The following is a 21,042-nucleotide window of genomic DNA, read 5'->3' as shown; positions in this document are numbered from 1 at the left end:
GGAGGTGGAGAAGAGGGTTCTGATAACTTGAGCTGTGGTTTGGAGGTGGAACAGCTGTCAAGGGCACTGAGGGGGAAGTAGCAGGATCTCATCCTTCAAGGAGGGGGGTTGGCACTGGAGGTTACTAGAAAGGACAAGAAGACTCCATTCTGGGGTTCAGGAGGTGAATTCATCCCTCAGTGGTGGGGAGGTGCTGGGTGGAAATACTGCTGGTTCCAGATGCCCTTAATTCCCCCTGATTCCTCGGGGCGTTTGAGTCTTTGACAGGTTCTCGTTCCCTTGCAGCAGGAGGACGTCATGGCCAGAGTGATGCACCAGCTCTGCATCATCCGGCACTTGTGCCAGGTGCCTTAGACACTGCAGGGGCTGTGCCTCTGAGGCCATCAGCAACTCCCGCTCCCTGCTGCAGGTACTGCTCTGGCTCACTGTAAATGGGGAGCTAGTGGAAGGGGAAATGGAGCCCCCTGACACTCAGTAAAAGGGAAAGTGGTGGATTCTCCATCTCTTGATGTCATTTCATGAAGACTAGATGCCTTTCTGGAATGTGTGTGCCCAAAAAGTACCTATTGTACTATACAGGAAGCCTATGATATGCAGGGGGTTAGATGAGATGTTCTAAAGGTCTCAGAGAGTAGCTGAAACCTTCAAAGTGTCAGGCGAGCAGCAGGACATTAGCACTTCAGGGGATGGGTGGGTGTGGCAGTGACCTCACAAAGGCCTTTTGCAGTGTAGTAGTTCCGGGGTGGGGCTCGTCCCTTCCTGGGGTACCTGGGAGCCAGGCCGCCCCGCTACAAAGCGAATAACAGTTAGGGCCCAGACCTTTGGGTAGGGGCTGAGCACACAATTAGCAGTTCGGCGCTCAGGCCTTTGTGCAGGGACTGAGCACACAATCAACAGTTCAGAGCTCAGGCCCTTATGCAGGGACTGAGCACACAATCAACAGCTCCGGCCCTGGGTCAGGGCGGGGAACAAACCAGTAGTCAGTCAGCGGCCCAGGCCTTGTAGCAGGAGCTGGGTCAGTTTGGGTTAGCCCAGGCCCTAGGTCAGGGCGGGGCAGCAAACCAATCGTCAGTCAGAGGCCCAGGCCCCTTGGACAAGGAGGAGGAGAGACTGCCACCCAGCACGGGGTGGCAGGGGGGAACACAGGCCCACCCACTCCACTGTGTTCCAGCCCGGGGCCCTATCCGCAGCAGTCCGTCTGCCGCGCAGTCAGTGGGGATCCTGACCGCAACACACTGACATGGGTTCGGGGTCTGCTATCCCCGGGCCACTTCCCATCTCCTCCTCCATGGGTACCTGTTCCTCCTGAGTTCCATCTGCTGGGTCGCAGATCATGGGCTCCTCCGGGCCCCGAGCAGCAGGTAGGTCTGTCACTCCCTCTGGGCCCTTGGCGGGGGAAGCTCAGACCGTTCCTCAGGATACCGGGCTCTCGGCAGGCTCAGGTCCGCGGGAGCTCGGGCACCAGCGTCTGTCCTCTCCCGCTGCCGGCCAGCTACTGAGCGCTGTGGCTTGGCCTTTATACTTCCTGTCCCGCCCCTTGACTTCCGGGGGGTGGGGACAGGCCGCGGTGGCCTTGACTTCCTGGGGCGCCTGGGAGCCAGGCCGCCCCGCTACATGCAGTATCTCAGCATATTGGTCAAAGGTGTTAGGGAGGTGGTGACCTCAGAGAGAGATGCTGACATCAGTCAGGGGCGCAGGGAAAGGGAAACCTCAGAGACCCCTGTGGCTTTGCTTTAGCAAGTCTCCTTCTCGAGGTCTCTCTTTGAGTACTGAGAGAGTATTAGGGTTCACGTATGTGAGTGCGAGCAGGAGCCTCTTTCGAGTTTTCTCCTTCCCTTTTACTGATTTTACTAGAAAACAGACGTCCCTGTTTAGAAGGTAAGAGCCTCCAAGAGGTTTTTGAACCTGCTCAGTCTGATCCACCTGGTGCCCGTTGAATTCTAGGCATGGAAAACACTAGTTCAAGGTGACAGAATTTTGTAGTCCACACGGGATTTTGTCCCGTGGAATCACTGGGGACATTAGGGTTTGTCCTTTTCATTTTACCTTTTCCACCATCCCTCCTTCCTTTCTCTTCATCTCTTACTTCTTTTGTCCTTTCTCCTGTTCCCCTCCCACCACCAGGAGTGGGGTGTGTGTGTGTGTGTGTGTGTGTGTTGCTGGGGGTGATCTTCACCTCCTCTTGTGGGAAGTTCATCCAAAACTGTGGGGTTGAAATAGTGCTTGGACTCCACAGACACTAGATGCTGCCATCCTGTGGCTTAGCGTTAGTGTCTCGGATGACTTGGGCAAGATCTCAACCTCCCCGCAACCCACTTCACTGCTGCCAGAATCCCTCCTGCCCCCACTGCTAGACCCGCCTCCCAGCCCAACCTTGGTGGGGGTCTAGAAGAGGTTTCTGATGACTTAAGCTGTGGTTTGGAGGTGGAACAGCTGTCAAGGACACTGAGGGGGAGGTAGCAGGAGCTCACCCTAGAAGGAGGGGGATTGGCACTGGAGGTTACTAGAAAGGACAAGAAGACTCCATTCTGGGTTTCAGGAGGTGAATTTATCCCTCAGTGTTGGGCAGGTGCTGAGTGGAAATACTGCTGGTTCCAGGTGCCCTTAATTCCCCCTGATTCCTCGGGGCATTTGAGTCTCTGACAGGTTCTCGTTCCCTAGAATGAAACTAGATGCCTTTCTGGAATGTTTGTGCCCAAAAAGTAACTATTGTCCTATACAGGAAGCCTATGATATGCAGGGGGTTAGATGAGATGCTCTAAAGGTCTCTTCTGGCCATAAAGTGTATTAATTTTGGAAACACTGAGTGTAGCATTGGGAGCAGCCTCTAATGTTTTACTGTCTAACCGGCTTGCTTCCTAGAATGAAGACGCATTGAGTGGGGTGATCCACAGAGAGTAGCTCAAACCTTCAAAGTGTCAGGCCAGCAGCAGGATATTAGCACTTCAGGGGATGGGTGGGTGTGGCAGTGACATCACAAAGGCCTTTTGCAGGAGCTCAGCCTATTGGTCAAAGTTGTTAGGGAGGTGGTGACCTCAGAGAGAGATGCTCACATCAGCCAGGCAAAACAGGGGCGCAGGGCCAGGGAAACCTCAGAGACCCCTGTGGCTTTGCTTCAGCAAGTCTCCTTCTCGAGCTCTCTTTGAGGACTGAGAGAGTATTAGGGTTCACATATGTGAGTGTGAGCAGGAGCCTCTTTTGAGTTTTCTCCTTTCCTTTTACCCATTTTACTAGAAAACAGAAGTCCCTGTTGAGAAAGTAAGTGCCTCGGAGAGGTTTGTAACCTGTTCAGTCTGATCCACCTGGTGCCATCTGAATTCTAGGCATGGAAAACACTAGTTTAAGGTGGCAGAATTTTATTCCCTCCCTGGGATTTTGTCCCGTGGAATCACTGGGGATATTAGGAAAACAACAAGGAGTCTGGTGGCACCTTGAAGACTAACAAATTTATTTGGGCATAAGCTTTCGTGAGTAAAAACCTCACTTCTTCGGATGCATAGAGTGAAAGTTACAGATGCAGGCATTATATACTGACACATGGAGAGCAGGGAGTTACTTCACAAGTGGAGAACCAGTGTTGACAGGGCCAATTCAAAAATCAGGGTGGATGTAGTCCACTCCCAATAATAGATGAGGAGGTGTCAATTCCAGGAGAGGAAAAGCTGCTTCTGTAGTGAGCCAGCCACTCCCAGTCCCTATTCAAGCCCAGATTAATGGTGTTGAATTTGCAAATGAATTTTAGTTCTGCTGTTTCTCTTTGAAGTCTGTTTCTGAAGTTTTTTTGTTCAATGATAGTGACTTTTAAATCTGTAATAGAATGACCAGGGAGATTGAAGTGTTCACATACTGGCTTATGTATGTTACCATTCCTGATGTCCGACATGGGGACATTAGGGTTTGTCCTTTTCCTTTTACCTTTCCCTCCATCCCTCCTTCCTTTCTCTTCATCTCTTACTTCTTTTGTCCTTTCTCTTGTTCCCCTCACACCACCAGGAGTGGTGTGTGTGTGTGTGTGTGTGTGTGTGTGTGTGGTGCTGATGGTTCTCTTCTCCTCCCCTTGTGGGGAGTTGATCCAAAACTGTGGGGTTGAAATAGTGCTTGGACCCCACTGACAGTAGATGCTGCCATTGTGTGACTTAGCATTAGTGTCTGGGATGACTTGGGTCAAGATCTCAACCTCCCTGCAACCCACTTCACTGCTGTCAGAATCCCTCCTGCACACCCTGTTAGAGCCGCCTCCCAGCCCAACCTGTGTCGGGGTGGAGAAGAGGGTTCTGATGACTTGAGCTGTGGTTTGGAGGTGGAATATCTGTGAAGGGCACTGAGCAGGAGGTAACAGGAGCTCACCCTACAAGGAGGGGGGTTGGCTCTGGAGGTTTCTAGAAAGGACAAGGAGACTCCATTTTGGGGTTCAGGAGGTGAATTCATCTCTCATTGATGGGCAGGTGCTGGGTGGAAATACTGCTGGTTCCAGGTTCCCTTAATTCCCCCTGATTCCTCGGGGCGTTTGAGTCTCTGACAGGTTGTCGTTCCCTTGCAGCAGGAGGACGTCACGGCCAAAAGTGATGCACCAGCTCCCCATCATCCGGCACTTGCGCCAGATTCCTGAGACACTGCAGGGGCTGTGCCTCTGAGGCCATCAGCAACTCCCGCTCCCTGCTGCAGGTACTGCTCTGGCTCACTGTAAATGGGGAGCTAGTGGAAGGGGAAATGGAGCCCCCTGGCACTCACTAAAAGGGAAAGTGATGGATTCTCCATCTCTTAATGTCATTTAATTTAGACTAGATACCTTTCTGGAATGTTTGTGCCCAAAAAGTAACTATTGTACTATACAGGAAGCCCATGATATGCAGGGGCTTAGATGAGATGCTCTAAAGGTCTCTTCTGGCCATAAAGTGTAATAATTTTGAAAACAGTGAGTGTAGCATTGGGAGCAGCCTCTGATGTTTTATTGTCTAGCCGGCTTGCTTCCTAGAATGAAGACCCATTGAGTGGGGTGATTCACACAGAGTAGCTCAAACCTTCAAAGTGTCAGGCCAGCAGGAGGACATTAGCACTTCAGGGTTTGGTTGGGTGTGGCAGTGACACCACAAAGGCCTTTTGCAGGACGTCAGCTTATTGGTCAAATGTGTTAGGGAGGTGGTGACCTCAGAGAGAGATGCTGACATCAGAGAGAGATGCTGACATGAGGGCCAGGGAAACCTCAGAGACCCCTCTGGCTTTGCTTCAGCAAGTCTCCTCCTTGAGGTCTCTCTTTGAGGAAAGTAAGTGCCTCGGAGAGGTTTGTATCCTGTTCAGTCTGATCCACCTGGTGCCAGCTGAATTCTAAGCATGGAAAACACTAGTTCAAGGTGGCAGAATTTTATTCCCTCCCTGTGATTTTGTCCCGTACAATCACTGGGGACATTAGTGTTTGTCCTTTTCATTTTACCTTTTCCTCCCTCCCTCCTTCCTTTCTCTTCATCTCTTACTTCTTTTGTCCTTTCTCCTGTTCCCCTCCCACCACCGGGAGTGGTTTGTGTGTCTGTGTGTGTTTGTGTGTTGCTGGGGGTGCTCTTCACCTCCCTTTGTGGGGAGTTCATCCAAACCTGTGTGGTTGAAATAGTGCTTGGACTCCACTGACACAAGATGCTGCCATCCTGTGGATTAGCATTGGTGTCTGGGATGACTTGGGGCAAGATCTCAACCTCCCCGGAACCCACTTTACTGCTGGCAGAATCCCTCCTGCCACCCCTGCTAGAGCCGCCTCCCTGGCCAACCTGGGTGGGGGTGGAGAAGAGGGTTCTGATAACTTGAGCTGTGGTTTGGTGGTGGAACATCTGTCAAGGGCACTGAGAGGGAGGTAGCAGCAGCTCACCCTTCAAGGAGGGGATTTGGCACTGGAGGTTACTAGAAAGGACAAGAAGACTCCATTCTGGGGTTCAGGAGGTGAATTCATCCCTCAGCGTTGGGCAGGTGCTGAGTGGAAATACTGCTGGTTCCCGGTGCCCTTAATTCCCCCTGATTCATCGGGGCGTTTGAGTCTCTGACAGGTTCTCGTTCCCTTGCAGCAGGAGGACGTCACGGCCAAAGTGATGCACCCGCATCATCCGCCACTTGCGCCAGGTGCCTGAGACACTGCATGGGTTGTTCCTCTGAGTCTATCAGCAACTCCCACTCCCTGCTGCAGGTACTGCTCTGGCTCACTGTAAATGGGGAGCTAGTGGAAGGGGAAATGGAGCCCCCTGGCCCTCACTAAAAGGGAAAGTGGTGGATTCTCCATCTCTTGATGTCATTGAATGAAGACTAGATGCCTTTCTGGAATGTGTGTGCCCAAAGAGTAACTATTGTACTATACAGGAGGCCTATGATATGCAGCGGGTTAGATTAGATGCTCTAAAGGTCTCTTGTGGCCATAAAGTCTACTAATTTGGAAACACTGAGTGTAGCATTGGGAGCAGCCTCTGATGTTTTACTGTCTAGCCCACTTGCTTCCTAGAATGAAGACGCATTGAGTGGGGTGATCCACAGAGAGTAGCTCAAACCTTCATAGTGTCAGGCCAGCAGCAGGACATTAGCACTTAAGGGTTTGATTGGTGGCAGTGATATCACAAAGGTCTTTTGCAGGACCTCAGCATATTGGTCAAAGGTGTTAGGGAGGTGGTAACCTCAGAGAGAGATGCTGCCATCAGCGAGGCAGGACACGTGGCATGGCCAGGGAAACCTCAGAGACCCCTGTGGCTTTGCTTCAGCAAGTCTCCTTCTCGAGGTTTCTCTTGAGGACTGAGAGAGTATTAGGATTCACGTATTTGAGTGAGAGCAGGAGCCTCTTTCGAGTTGTCTCCTTTCCTTTTACTGATTTTACTAGAAAACAGACATCCCTGTTTAGAAAGTCAGAGCCTCCAAGAGGTTTTGGAACCTGCTCAGTCTGATCCATCTGGTGCCAGCTGAATTCTAGGCATGGAAAACACTAGTTCAAGGTGGCAGAATTTTAATCCCTCCCTGTAATTTTGTCTGGTAGAATCACTGGGGACATTAGGGTTTGTCCTTTTCGTTTTACCTTTTCCTCCATCCCTCCTTCCTTTCTCTTTATCTCTTACTTCTTTTGTCCTTTCTCTTCTTCCCCTCCCACCACCAGGAGTGTTATATATGTGTGTGTGTGTGTGTTGCTGGGGGTGCTCTTCACCTCCCCTTGTTGGGAGTTGATCCAAAACTATATGGTTGAAATAGTGCTTGGACTCCACTGACACTAGATGCTGCCATCGTGTGGTTTAGCATTAGTGTCTGGGATGACTTGGGGCAAGATCTCAACCTCCCCGCAACCCACTTCACTGCTGCCAGAATCCCACCTGCCCCCCCTGCTAGAGCCGCCTCCCTGCCCAACCTGGGTGGGGGTGGAGAAGAGGGTTCTGATAACTTGAGCTGTGGTTTGGAGGTGGAACAGCTGTCAAGGGCACTGAGGGGGAGGTAGCAGGAGCTCACCCTACAAGGACGGGGGTTGGCACTCGAGATTACTAGAAAGGAGAAGACGACTCCATTCTGGGGTTCAGGAGGTGAATTCATCCCTCAGTGGTGGGCAGGTGCTGGGTGTAAATACTGCTGGTTCCAGGTGTCCTTAATTGCCCCTGATTCCTCGGGGCATTTGAGTCTCTGACAGGTTCTCGTTCCCTTGCAGGAGGAGGACGTCACGGCCAAAGGGATACACCAGCTCCGCATCATCCGGCACTTACGCCATGTGCCTGAGACACTGCAGGGGCTGTTCCTCTGAGGCCTTAGCAACTCCCTCTCCCGGCTGCAGGTACTGCTCTGGCTCACTGTAAATGGGGAGCTAGTGGAAGGGGAAATGGAGCCCCCTGGCATTCACTAAAAGGGAAAGTGGTGGATTCTCCAACTCTTGATGTCATTGATTGAAGACTAGATGCCTTTCTGGAATGTGTGTGCCCAAAAAGTAACTATTGTACTATACTGGAAGCCTATGATATGGAGGGGGTTAGATGAGATGCTGTAAAGGTCTCTTCTGGCCAGAAAGTCTCCTACTTTTGGAAACACTGAGTGTAGTATTGGGAGCAGCCTCTGATGTTTTACTGTCTAGCTAGCTTGCTTCCTAGAATGAAGACGAATTTTGTGGTGTGATCCACAGAGCGTAGCTCAAACCTTCAAAGTGTCAGGCCAGCAGCAGGACATAAGCACTTTAGGGTTTGGTTCGGTGTGGCAGTGATATCACAAAGGCTTTTTCAAGGACCTCAGCGTACTGGTCAAAGGTGTTAGGGAGGTGGTGACCTCAGAGAGAGATGCTGCCTTCAGCCAGGGAGGACAGGGGCTTACGACCAGGGAAACCTCAGAGACCCCTGTGGCTTTGCTTCAGCAAGTCTCCTTCTCAAGGTTTCTTTTTGAGGACTGAGAGAGTGTTAGGGTTGACGTATGTGAGTGCGAGCAGGAGCCTCTTTCGAGTTTTCTTCTTTCCTTTTACTGATTTTACTTGAAAATTAGAAGGTAAGAGCCTCCAAGAGGTTTTGGAACCTGCTCAGTCTGATCCATCTGGTGCCAGCTGAATTCTCGGCATGGAAAACAGTAGTTTAAGGTGGCAGAATTTTCTTCCCTCCCTGGAATTTTGTCCCGTGGAATCACTGGGGACACTAGGGTTTGTCCTTTTCGTTTTACCTTTTCCTCCATCTCTCCTTCCTTTCTCTTCATCTCTTACTTCTTTTGTCCTTTCTCTTGTTCCCCTCCCACCTCCAGGAGTGGTGTGTGTGTTGCTGGGGGTGCTCTTCACCTCCCCTTGTGGGAAGTTGATCCAAAACTGTCGGGTTCAAATAGTGCTTGGACTCCACTGACACTAGATGCTGCCATCCTGTGGCTTAGCATTAGTGTCTGGGACAACTTGGGGCAAGATCTCAACTTCCCCGCAACCCACTTCACTGCTGGCAGAATACCTCCTGCCCCCCCTGCTACGGCCGCCTCCCTGCGCAACCTGGGTTGGGGTGGAGAAGAGGGTTCCGATAACTTGAGCTGTGGTTTGGAGGTAGAACAGCTGTCAAGGGTACTGAGGGGGAGGTAGCAGGAGCTCACCCTACAAGGTGGTGGGTTGGCACTGGAGGTTACTAGAAAGGACAAGAAGACTCCATTCTGGGGTTCAGGAGGTGAATTCATCCCTCAGTGGTGGGCAGGTAGTCAGTTTAAATACTGCTGGTTCCAGGTGCCCTTAATTCCCCCTGATTCCTCGGGGCGTTTGAGTCTCTGACAGGTTCTCGTTCCCTTGCAGCAGGAGGACGTCACGGCCAAAGTGATGCACCAGCTCCGCATCATCCGCCACTTGCGCCATGTGCCTGAGACACTGCAGGGGCTGCGCCTCTGAGGCCTTCAGCAACTCCCGCTCCCTGCTGCAGGTACTGCTCTGTCTCCCTGTAAATGGCGAGCTAGTGGAAGGGGAAATGGAGCCCCCTGGCACTCACTAAAAGGGAAAGTGGTGGATTCTCCATCTCTTGATGTCATTGAATGAAGACTAGATGCCTTTCTGGAATGTGTGTGCCCAAAAAGTAACTATTGTACTATACAGGAGGCCTATGATATGCAGGGGCTTAGATGAGATGCTCTAAAGGTCTCTTGTGGCCATAAAGTCTACAAATTTTGGAAACACCGAGTGTAGTATTGGGAGCAGCCTGTGATGTTTTACTGTCTAGCCGGCTTGCTTCCTAGAATGAAGACCCATTGAGTGGGGTGATCCACAGAGAGTACCTGTGTCAAGGCTGTATCCCCACTTTGAAGTTTAGGGTACAAATGTAGGGGCCTGCATGAAAACCTCTAAGCTTAACCACCATCCCAATGCTAATTTCCTCCCCTGGGTAGCCTTGAGAAACCTTTCACCAATTCCCTGGTGAATACCGATCCAAACCCCTTGGATCTTAAAACAAGGAGAAATAAACCATCCCCCCTCCTTCCTCCCACCAACTTCTGGTGAATACAGATCCAACCCCCTTGGATCTAAAAGAAGGAGAAATTAACCATTCCCCTCCTTCCTCCCACCAACTCCTGGTGAATCAAGATCCAAACTCCTTGGATCTTAAAACAAGGAAAAATCAATCAGGTTCTTAAAAATAAGGCTTTTAATTAAAGAAAAAGGTAAAAATCATCTCTGTAAAATCAGTATGGAAATTAACCTTACAGGGTAATCAAACTTAAAGAGCTCAGAGGACTCCCCTCTAGTCTTAGGTTCAAAGTACAGCAAACAAAGATAAACACTCTAGTAAAAGGTACATTTACAAGTTGAGAAAACAAAGGAAAACTAACACGCCTTGTTTGAAATAGGAGAGACTTGTTTAGAAAGATGTGGAGAACCTGGATTGATGTCTGGTCCCTCTCAGTCCCGAGGGCGAACACCCACACAAACAAAGAACACAAACAAAAGCCTTCCCCTCCCCAAGATTTGAAAGTATCTTGTCCCCTTATTGGTCCTTTAGGTCAGATGCCAGCCAGGTTACCTGAGCTTCTTAACCCTTTAGAGGGAAAAGGATTTTGGAGTCTCTGGCCAGGAGGATTTTATAGTACTGTACACAGGACAGCTGTTACCCTTCCCTTTATAGTTATGACAACCTCAAACCTTCAAAGTGTCAGGCCAGCAGCAGGACATGAGCACTTGAGGGTTTGGTTGGGTGTGGCAGTGACATCACAAAGGCCTTTTGCAGGATGTCAGCTTATTGGTCAAATGTGTTAGGGAGGTGGTGACCTCAGAGAGAGATGCTGACATCAGCCTGGCAGGACAGGAGCACAGGGCCAGGGAAACCTCAGAGACCCTGTGGCTTTGCTTCAGCAAGTCTCCTTCTCGGGGTCTTTCTTTGAGGACTGAGAGAGTATTAGGGTTCACGTACGTGAGTGCGTGCAGGAGCCTCTTTCGAGTTTTCTCCTTTCCTTTTACTGATTTTACTAGAAAACAGACGTCCCTGTTTAGAAGGTAAGAGCCTCCAAGAGGTTTTGGCAGCTGCTCAGTCTGATCCACGTGGTGCCAGCTGAATTCTAGGCATGGAAAACAGTAGTTTAAGATGTCAGAATTTTATTCCATCCCTTGGATTTTGTGCCGTAGAATCACTGGGGACATTAGGGTTTGTCCTTTTTGTTTTACCTTTTCCTCCATCCCTCCTTCCTTTCTCTTCATCTCTTACTTCTTTTGTCCTTTCTCCTGTTCCCCTCCCACCACCAGGAGTGGTGTGTGTGTGTGTGTGTGTGTGTGTTGCTGGGGGTGCTCATCACCTCTCCTTGTGGGAAGTTCATCGAAAACTGTGGGGTTGAAATAGTGTTTGGACTCCACTGACACTAGATGCTGCCATCCTGTGGCTTAGCATTAGTGTCTGGGATGACTTGGGTCAAGATCTCAACTTCCCCGCAACCCACTTCACTGCTGCCAGAATCCCTCCTGCCCCCCCTGCTAGAGCCGCCTCCCTGGCCAACCTGGGTGGGGGTGGAGAACAGTGTTTTTTTCATACGTTCATAGATTCTAGGACTGGAAGGGACCTCGAGAGGTCATCGAGTCCAGTCCCCTGCCCGCATGGCAGGACCATGTAACGGACTTATTAGATAAGGGAAATGCGGTAGACCTAATATACCTGGATTTCAGTAAAGCGTTTGATACTGTACCCCATGAGGAATTATTGGTTAAACTGGAAAACATGGGGATCGATATGAAAATCCAGAGGTGGATAAAGAATTGGTTAATGGGGCGAATGCAGCGGGTCGTATTAAAGGGTGAACTGTCGGGTTGGAGGGAGGTTACTAGTGGAGTGCCTCAAGGTTCGGTTTTGGGACCCATTTTATTTAATCTATTTATAACTGACCTCGGAACCGATTGCAAGAGTGGGCTGATAAAGTTTGCGGATGATACGAAGGTGGGAGGAGTTGCAAATTCGGAGGAGGATAGGGATATTCTGCAGGGAGACTTGAATGAGCTTGTGAATTGGAGTGTCAGAAATAAGATGAAATTTAATAGTGAAAAGTGTAAGGTGATGCACTTGGGGATGACTAATAACAATTTTAGTTACAAGATGGGGACGCATTGGTTAGAAGTAACGAAAGAGGAGAAGGACCTAGGGGTCCTTGTAGACCGCAGGATGACTATGAGTCGACAATGTGACGTGGCTGTGAAAAAAGCCAATGCGGTCTTGGGATGTATTAGGCGAGGTATATCTAGTAGGGATAAGGAGGTCCTGCTTCCGTTGTATACGGCGCTGGTGAGACCTCATTTGGAGTACTGTGTGTAGTTCTGGTCTCCCATGTTTAAAAAAGATGAACTCAAATTGGAACGGGTGCAGAGAAGGGCGACTAGGATGATCAGAGGAATGGAAAACCTGTCGTATGAAAAGAGATTAGAGGAGCTCGGGTTGTTTAGTCTGACAAAACGAAGGCTGAGGGGGGATATGATTGCTATCTTTAAATATATCAGAGGGATAAATACAAGGGAGGGAGAGGAATTATTTCAGCTGAGTACTAATGTGGACACGAGAACCAATGGATATAAACTGGCCGTGGGGAAGTTCAGGCTTGAAATCAGACGAAGGTTTCTGACCGTCAGAGGGGTGAAATATTGGAACGGCCTTCCGAGGGAAACGGTGGGGGCAACGGACCTGTCTGGTTTTAAGATTAAGTTGGATAAGTTTATGGAGGGAATGGTTTAATGGTAAAACATAGTAGCCGAGGAAAACCAAGCAATGGTACGTAAATAGCATAATGGCAAACAAGGGTCAGGCTGGAGACTCTTGCCTACATGCTCGGGGTATTACTGATCGCCATATTTGGGGTCGGGAAGGAATTTTCCTCCAGGGTAGATTGGCTGAGCCGCTGGAGGTTTTTCGCCTTCCTCCGCAGCATGGGGCAGGGATCACTAGCAGGAGGGTCCCTGCCGATTGAAGTCACTAAAACACAGGATTGGGGACTTCAACGGCACAGTCCAGGGAAGGGTCTTGTGGCCTGCAGCATGCAGGGGGTCAGACCAGATGATCATAATGGTCCCTTCTGACCTTAAAGTCTATGAGTCTATGAGACCAAATACCATCCCTGATAGACATTTATCTAACCTACTCTTAAATATCTCAAGAGATGGAGATTCCACAACCTCCCTCGGCAATTTATTCCAGTGTTTAACCACCCTGACAGTTAGGAACTTTTTCCTAATGTCCAACCTAGACCTCCCTTGCTGCACTTTAAACCCATTGCTTCTGGTTCTATCCTTAGAGGCTAAGGTGAACAAGTTTTCTCCCTCCTCCTTATGACACCCTTTTAAATACCTGAAAACTGCTATCATGTCTCCTCTCAGTCTTCTCTTTTCCAAACTAAACAAAGCCAATTCTTTCAGCCTTCCTTCATAGGTCATGTTCTCAAGACCTTTAATCATTCTTGTTGCTCTTCTCTGGACCCTTTCCAATTTCTCCACATCTTTTTTAAAATGCGGTGCCCAGAACTGGACACAATACTCCAGCTGAGGCCTAACCAGAGCAGAGTAGAGCGGAAGAATGACTTCTCGTGTCTTGCTCACAACACACCTGTTAATACATCCCAGAATCAGGTTTGCTTTTTTTGCAACAGCATCACACTGTTGACTCATATTTAGCTTGTGGTCCACTATAACCCCTAGATCCCTTTCTGCCGTACTCCTTCCTAGACAGTCTCTTCCCATTCTGTATGTGTGAAACTGATTGTTCCTTCCTAAGTGGAGCACTTTGCATTTGTCTTTGTTAAACTTCATCCTGTTTAACTCAGACCATTTCTCCAATTTGTCCAGATCATTTTGAATTATGACCCTGTCCTCCAAAGCAGTTGCAATCCCTCCCAGTTTGGTATCATCCGCAAACTTAATAAGCGTACTTTCTATGCCAATATCTAAGTCGTTGATGAAGATATTGAACAGCGCCGGTCCCAAAACAGACCCCTGCGATACCCCACTCGTTATGGCTTTCCAGCAGGATTGGGAACTATTAATAACAACTCTCTGAGTACGGTTATCCAGCCAGTTATGCACCCACCTTGGGCTTTGGATGATTTTGTTAGTTGCTTAAAAAAAGCCTCATCCACCTCTTCCACCTGGTTAGGTGGCCTGTAGTAGACTCCTAGCATGACATCTCCCTTGTTTTTTACCCCTTTTAGCCTAACCCAGAGACTCTCAACACTTCCGTCTCCTATGTCCATCTCTACCTCAGTCCAAGTGTGTACATTTTTAATATACAAGGCAACACCTCCTCCCTTTTTCCCCTGTCTATCCTTCCTGAGCAAGCTGTACCCATCCACACCAACATTCCAATCATGTGTATTATCCCACCAAGTTTCAGTGATGCCAACAATGTCATAGTTGTATTTATTTATTAGCACTTCCAGTTCTTCCTGCTTATTCCCCATACTTCTCGCATTTGTATATAGACATCTAAGATACTGGTTTGATGTTTCCTCACAGTTTTGTCCTTACCCTTCTTTCCCTCTGACAATATAGCCCACACTCCCTCTCGTTTTTGACCCATCTCCCCGGTCTCCATGTTCCCCACTTACCTGTGGGCTTTGCTCACCTGTCGCCGTCGAACCTAGTTTAAAGCCCTCCTCCCTAGGTTAGCCAGTCTGTGTCCAAAGATACTAATAACTTGAGCTGTGGTTTGGAGGTGGAACAGCTGTCAAGGGCACTGAGGGGGAGATAGCAGGAGCTCATCCTTCAAGGAGGGGGGTTGTCACTGGAGGTTACTAGAAAGGACAAGAAGACTCCATTCTGGGGTTCAGGAGGTGAATTTATCCCTCAGTGGTGGGCAGGTGATGGGTGGAAGTAGTGCTGGTTCCAGGTGCCCTTAATTCCCGCTGATTCCTCGGGGCGTTTGAGTCTCTGACAGGTTCTCGTTCCCTTGCAGCAGGAGGACGTCACGGCCAAAAGTGATGCACCAGCTCCGCATCATCCGGCACTTGCGCCAGATTCCTGAGACACTGCAGGGGCTCTGCCTCTGAGGCCATCAGCAACTCCCACTCCCTGCTGCAGGTACTGCTCTGGCTCACTGTAAATGGGGAGCTAGTGGAAGGGGTAATGGAGCCCCCTGGCACTCACTAAAAGGGAAAGTGGTGGATTCTCCATCTCTTGATGTCATTGAAGGAAGACTAGATGCCTTTCTGGAATGTGTGTGCCCAAAGAGTAACTATTGTACTATACAGCAAGCCTATGGTATGCAAGGGGTTAGATGAGATGCTCTAAAGGTCTCTTCTGGCCATAAAGTCCCCTAATGTTGGAAACACTGAGTGTAGCATTGGGAGCAGCCTCTGATGTTTTACCGTCTAGCCGGCTTGCTTCCTAGAATGAACAGGCATTGAGTGGGGTGATCCACAGAGAGTAGCTGAAACCTTCAAAGTGTCAGGCCAGCAGCAGGACATTAGCACTTCCGGGGAAGGGTGGGTGTGGCAGTGATATCACAAAGGCCTTTTGCAGGACGTCAGCCTATTGGTCAAAGGTGTTAGGGAGGTGGTGACCTCCAAGAGAGATGCTGACATCAGCCTGGCAGGACAGGAGCACAGGGCCAGGGAAACCTCAGAGACCCTGTGGCTTTGCTTCAGCAAGTCTCCTTCTCGGGGTCTTTCTTTGAGGACTGAGAGAGTGTTAGGGTTGACGTATGTGAGTGTGAGCAGGAGCCTCTTTCGAGTTTTCTCCTTTCCTTTTGACGGATTTTACTAGAAAACAGACGTCCCTATTTAGAAGGTAAGAGCCTCCAAGAGGTTTTGGAACCTGCTCAGTCTGATCCATCTGGTGCCAGCTGAATTCTCGGCATGGAAAACAGTAGTTTAAGATGGCAGAATTTTATTCCCTCCCTGGGATTTTGTCCCGTAGAATCACTGGGGACATTAGGGTTTGTCCTTTTCGTTTTACCTTTTCCTCCATCCCTCCTTCCTTTCTCTTCATCTCTTACTTCTTTTGTCCTTTCTCCTGTTCCCCTTTCACCACCAGGAGTGGTGTGTGTGTGTGTGTGTGTGTGTGTGTGTGTGTGTGTTTGTGTGTGTGTTGCTGGGGGTGCTCTTCACCTCCCCTTGTGGGGAGTTCATCCAAAACTGTATGGTTGAAATAGTGCTTGGACTCCACTGACACTAGATGCTGCCATCCTGTGGCTTAGCATTAGTGTCTGGGATGACTTGGGGCAAGATCTCAACCTCCCCTCAACCCACTTCACTTCTGGCAGAATCCCTCCTGCCCCCCCGCTAGAGCCGCCTCGATTCCTAACCTGGTTGGGGGTGCAGAAGAGGGTTCTGATAACTTGAGGTTTGGTTTGGAGGTGGAACAGCTGTGAAGAACACTGAGGGGGAGGTAGCAGGAGCTAATCCTACAAGGAGGGGGGTTGGCACTGGAGGATACTAGAAAGGACAAGAAGACTCCATTCTGGGGTTCAGGAGGTGAATTCATCCCTCAGCGGTGTGCAGGTGGTGGGTGGAAATACTGCTGGTTCCAGGTGCCCTTAATTCCCCCTGATTCCTCGGGGCCTTTGAGTCTCTGACAGGTTCTCGTTCCCTTGCAGCAGGAGGACGTCACGGCCAAAGTGATGCACCAGCTCCGCATCATCCGGCACTTGCGCCAGGTGCCTGAGACATTGCAGGGGCTGTTCCTCTGAGGCCTTCAGCAACTCCCGCTCCCTGCTGCAGGTACTGCTCTGGCTCACTGTAAATGGGGAGCTAGTGGAAGGGGAAATGGAGCCCCCTGGCCCTCACTAAAAGGGAAAGTGGTGGATTCTCCATCTCTTGATGTCATTGAATGAAGACTAGATGCCTTTCTGGAATGTGTGTGCCCAAAGAGTAACTATTGTACTATACAGTAAGCCTATGATATGCAGCGGGTTAGATTAGATGCTCTAAAGGTCTCTTCTGACCATAAAGTCTACTAATTTTGGAAACACTGAGTGTAGCATTGGGAGCAGCCTCTGATGTTTTACTGTCTAGCCCGCTTGCTTCCTAGAATGAGGATGCATTGAGTGGGGTGATCCACAGAGAGTAGCTCAAACCTTCAAAGTGTCAGGCCAGTAGCAGGACATTAGCACTTTAGGGTTTGGTTGGGTGTGGCAGTGATATCACAAAGGCCTTATCCTGGACCTCAGCCTATGGGTCAAAGGTGTTAGGGAGGTGGTTACCTGAGAGAGAGATGCTGACATCAGCCAGGCAGGACAGGAGCGCAGGGCCAGGGAAACCTCAGAGACCCCTTTGGCTTTGCTTTAGCAAGTCTCCTTCTCGAGGTCTCCCTTTTTAGGACTCAGAGAGTATTAGGGTTCAAGTATGTGAGTGCGAGGAGGAACCTCTTTCGAGTTTCTCCTTTTATTGATTTTACTAGAAAACAGACGTGCCTGTTGAGAAGGTAAGAACCTTGGAGAGGTTTTTAATCTGCTCAGTCTGCAGTCTGATCCATCTGGTGCCAGCTGAATTCTAGGCATGGAAAACACTAGTTCAAGGTGGCAGAATTTTATAGCCCACCTGGGATTTTGTGCCGTAGAATCACTGGGGACATTAGGGTTTGTCCTTTTCGTTTTACCTTTTCCTCCATCCCTCCTTGCTTTCTCTTGTTCCCCTCCCACCACCAGGAGTGGTGTGTGTGTGTGTGTTGCTGGGGGTGCTCTTCACCTCCCCTTGTGGGAAGTTGACACTGCAAGGGCTGTGCCTCTGTGGACATCAGCAACTCCCACTCCCTGCTGCAGGTACTGCTCTGGCTCACTGTAAATGGGGAGCTAGTGGAAGGGGAAATGGAACCCCCTGGCACTCACTAAAAGGGAAAGTGGTGGATTCTCCATCTCTTGATGTCATTGAATGAAGACTAGATGCCTTTCTGGAATGTGTGTGCCCAAAGAGTAACTATTGTACTATACAGGAAGCCTATGATATGCAGGGGCTTAGATTAGATGCTCTAAAGGTCTCTTGTGGCCATAAAGTCTACTAATTTTGGAAACACTGAGTGTAGCATTGGGAGCAGCCTCTGATGTTTTACTGTCTAGCCCACTTGCTTCCTAGAATGAAGACGCATTGAGTGGGGTGATCCACAGAGAGTAGCCCAAACCTTCATAGTGTCAGGCCAGCAGCAGGACATTAGCACTTAAGGGTTTGATTGGTGGCAGTGATATCACAAAGGTCTTTTGCAGGACCTCAGCATATTGGTCAAAGGTGTTAGGGAGGTGGTAACCTCAGAGAGAGATGCTGCCATCAGCGAGGCAGGACAGGGGCGCATGGCCAGGGAAACCTCAGAGACCCCTGTGGCTTTGCTTCAGCAAGTCTCCTTCTCGAGGTTTCTCTTGAGGACTGAGAGAGTGTTAGGATTCACGTATTTGAGTGAGAGCAGGAGCCTCTTTCGAGTTGTCTCCTTTCCTTTTACTGATTTTACTAGAAAACAGACATCCCTGTTTAGAAAGTAAGAGCCTCCTAGAGGTTTTGGAACCTGCTCAGTCTGATCCATCTGGTGCCAGCTGAATTCTAGGCATGGAAAACACTAGTTCAAGGTGGCAGAATTTTAATCCCTCCCTGTGATTTTGTCTGGTAGAATCACTGGGGACATTAGGGTTTGTCCTTTTCGTTTTACCTTTTCCTCCATCCCTCCTTCCTTTCTCTTTATCTCTTACTTCTTTTGTCCTTTCTCTTGTTCCCCTCCCACCACCAGGAGTGGTATATGTGTGTGTGTGTGTGTGTGTGTGTTGCTGGGGGTGCTCTTCACCTCCCCTTGTTGGGAGTTGATCCAAAACTGTATGGTTGAAATAGTGCTTGGACTCCACTGACACTAGATGCTGCCATCGTGTGGTTTAGCATTAGTGTCTGGGATGACTTGGGGCAAGATCTCAACCTCCCCGCAACCCACTTCACTGCTGCCAGAATCCCACCTGCCCCCCCTGCTAGAGCCGCCTCCCTGCCCAACCTGGGTGGGGGTGGAGAAGAGGGTTCTGATAACTTGAGCTGTGGTTTGGAGGTGGAACAGCTGTCAAGGGCACTGAGGGGGAGGTAGCAGGAGCTCACCCTACAAGGACGGGGGTTGGCACTGGAAATTACTAGAAAGGAGAAGACGACTCCATTCTGGGGTTCAGGAGGTGAATTCATCCCTCAGTGGTGGGCAGGTGCTGGGTGTAAATACTGCTGGTTCCAGGTGTCCTTAATTGCCCCAGATTCCTCGGGGCATTTGAGTCTCTGACAGGTTCTCGTTCCCTTGCAGGAGGAGGACGTCTCGGCCAAAGGGATGCACCAGCTCCGCATCATCCGGCACTTACGCCATGTGCCTGAGACACTTCAGGGGCTGTTCCTCTGAGGCCTTAGCAACTCCCTCTCCCTGCTGCAGGTACTGCTCTGGCTCACTGTAAATGGGGAGGTAGTGAAAGGGGAAATGGAGCCCCCTGGCACTCACTAAAAGGGAAAGTGGTGGATTCTCCAACTCTTGATGTCATTGATTGAAGACTAGATGCCTTTCTGGAACGTGTGTGCCCAAAAAGTAACTATTGTACTATACAGGAAGCCTATGATATGGAGGGGCTTAGATGAGATGCTGTAAAGGTCTCTTCTGGCCAGAAAGTCTGCTACTTTTGGAAACACTGAGTGTAGTATTGGGAGCAGCCTCTGATGTTTTACTGTGTAGCTAGCTTGCTTCCTAGAATGAAGACGAATTTTGTGGTGTGATCCACAGAGCATAGCTCAAACCTTCGAAGTGTCAGGCCAGCAGCAGGACATGAGCACTTTAGGGTTTGGTTGGGTGTGGCAGTGATATCACAAAGGCTTTTTCAAGGTCCTCAGCGTACTGGTCAAAGGTGTTAGGGAGGTGGTGACCTCAGAGAGAGATGCTGTCTTCAGCCAGGGAGGACAGGGGCTTACGACCAGGGAAACCTCAGAGACCCCTGTGGCTTTGCTTCAGCAAGTCTCCTTCTCAAAGTTTCTTTTTGAGGACTGAGAGAGTGTTAGGGTTGACGTATGTGAGTGCGAGCAGGAGCCTCTTTGGAGTTTTCTCCTTTCCTTTTACTGATTTTACTTGAAAATTAGAAGGTAAGAGCCTCCAAGAGGTTTTGGAACCTGCTCAGTCTGATCCATCTGGTGCCAGCTGAATTCTCGGCATGGAAAACAGTAGTTTAAGGTGGCAGAATTTTATTCCCTCCCTGGAATTTTGTCCCGTAGAATCACTGGGGACACTAGGGTTTGTCCTTTTCATTTTACCTTTTCCTCCATCCCTCCTTCCTTTCTCTTCATCTCTTACTTCTTTTGTCCTTTCTCTTGTTCCCCTCCCAACTCCAGGAGTGGTGTGTGTGTTGCTGGGGGTGCTCTTCACCTCCCCTTGTGGGAAATTGATCCAAAACTGTCGGGTTCAAATAGTGCTTGGACTCCACTGACACTAGATGCTGCCATCCTGTGGCTTAGCATTAGTGTCTGGGATGACTTGGGGCAAGATCTCAACCTCCCCGCAACCCACTTCACTGCTGGCAGAATCCCTCCTGCCCCCCCTGCTAGGGCCGCCTCCCTGCGCAACCTGGGTTGGGGTGGAGAAGAGGGTTCTGATAAGTTGAGCTGTGGTTTGGAGGTAGAACAGCTGTCAAGGGTACTGAGGGGGAGGTAGCAGGAGCTCACCCTACAAGGTGGTGGGTTGGCACTGGAGGTTACTAGAAAGGACAAGAAGACTCCATTCTGGGGTTCAGGAGGTGAATTCATCCCTCAGTGGTGGGCAGGTAGTCAGTTTAAATACTGCTGGTTCCAGGTGCCCTTAATTCCCCCTGATTCCTCGGGGCGTTTGAGTCTCTGACAGGTTCTCGTTCCCTTGCAGGAGGAGGACGTCACGGCCAAAGTGATGCACCCGCATCATCCGCCACTTGCGCCAGGTGCCTGAGACACTGCAGGGGCTGCGCCTCTGAGGCCTTCAGCAACTCCCGCTCCCTGCTGCAGGTACTGCTCTGTCTCCCTGTAAATGGGGAGGTAGTGGAAGGGGAAATGGAGCCCCCTGGCACTCACTAAAAGGGAAAGTGGTGGATTCTCCATCTCTTGATGTCATTGAATGAAGACTAGATGCCTTTCTGGAATGTGTGTGCCCAAAAAGTAACTATTGTACTATACAGGAGGCCTATGATATGCAGG

General features: G+C 49.8%; 1 long non-coding RNA gene across 2 annotated transcripts in view; it reads left to right on the top strand.

Annotated features, from left to right (window-relative positions):
- LOC135977657 (uncharacterized) overlaps positions 1 to 21,042 on the top strand; it is a 109,465-nt gene that overhangs the window by 81,359 nt on the left and 7,064 nt on the right. Inside the window, exons 1-3 of one of the 2 annotated variants that reach the window (XR_010595097.1) lie at positions 4,567 to 4,665; positions 19,148 to 19,270; positions 20,735 to 20,853. This is a non-coding gene — a long non-coding RNA (uncharacterized LOC135977657). Of the gene's footprint in view, positions 1 to 4,566; positions 4,666 to 19,147; positions 19,271 to 20,734; positions 20,854 to 21,042 lie in introns of those variants that run through there. The other variant, XR_010595098.1, reaches the window with a different exon arrangement.

Source organism: Chrysemys picta, unplaced genomic scaffold (assembly GCF_011386835.1).
Source record: "Chrysemys picta bellii isolate R12L10 unplaced genomic scaffold, ASM1138683v2 scaf8, whole genome shotgun sequence".
Taxonomy (NCBI): Eukaryota; Metazoa; Chordata; order Testudines; family Emydidae; genus Chrysemys; species Chrysemys picta.
The sequence above is the reverse complement of the archived record's forward strand: the minus strand, read 5'-3'. Positions and strand labels throughout refer to the sequence as shown.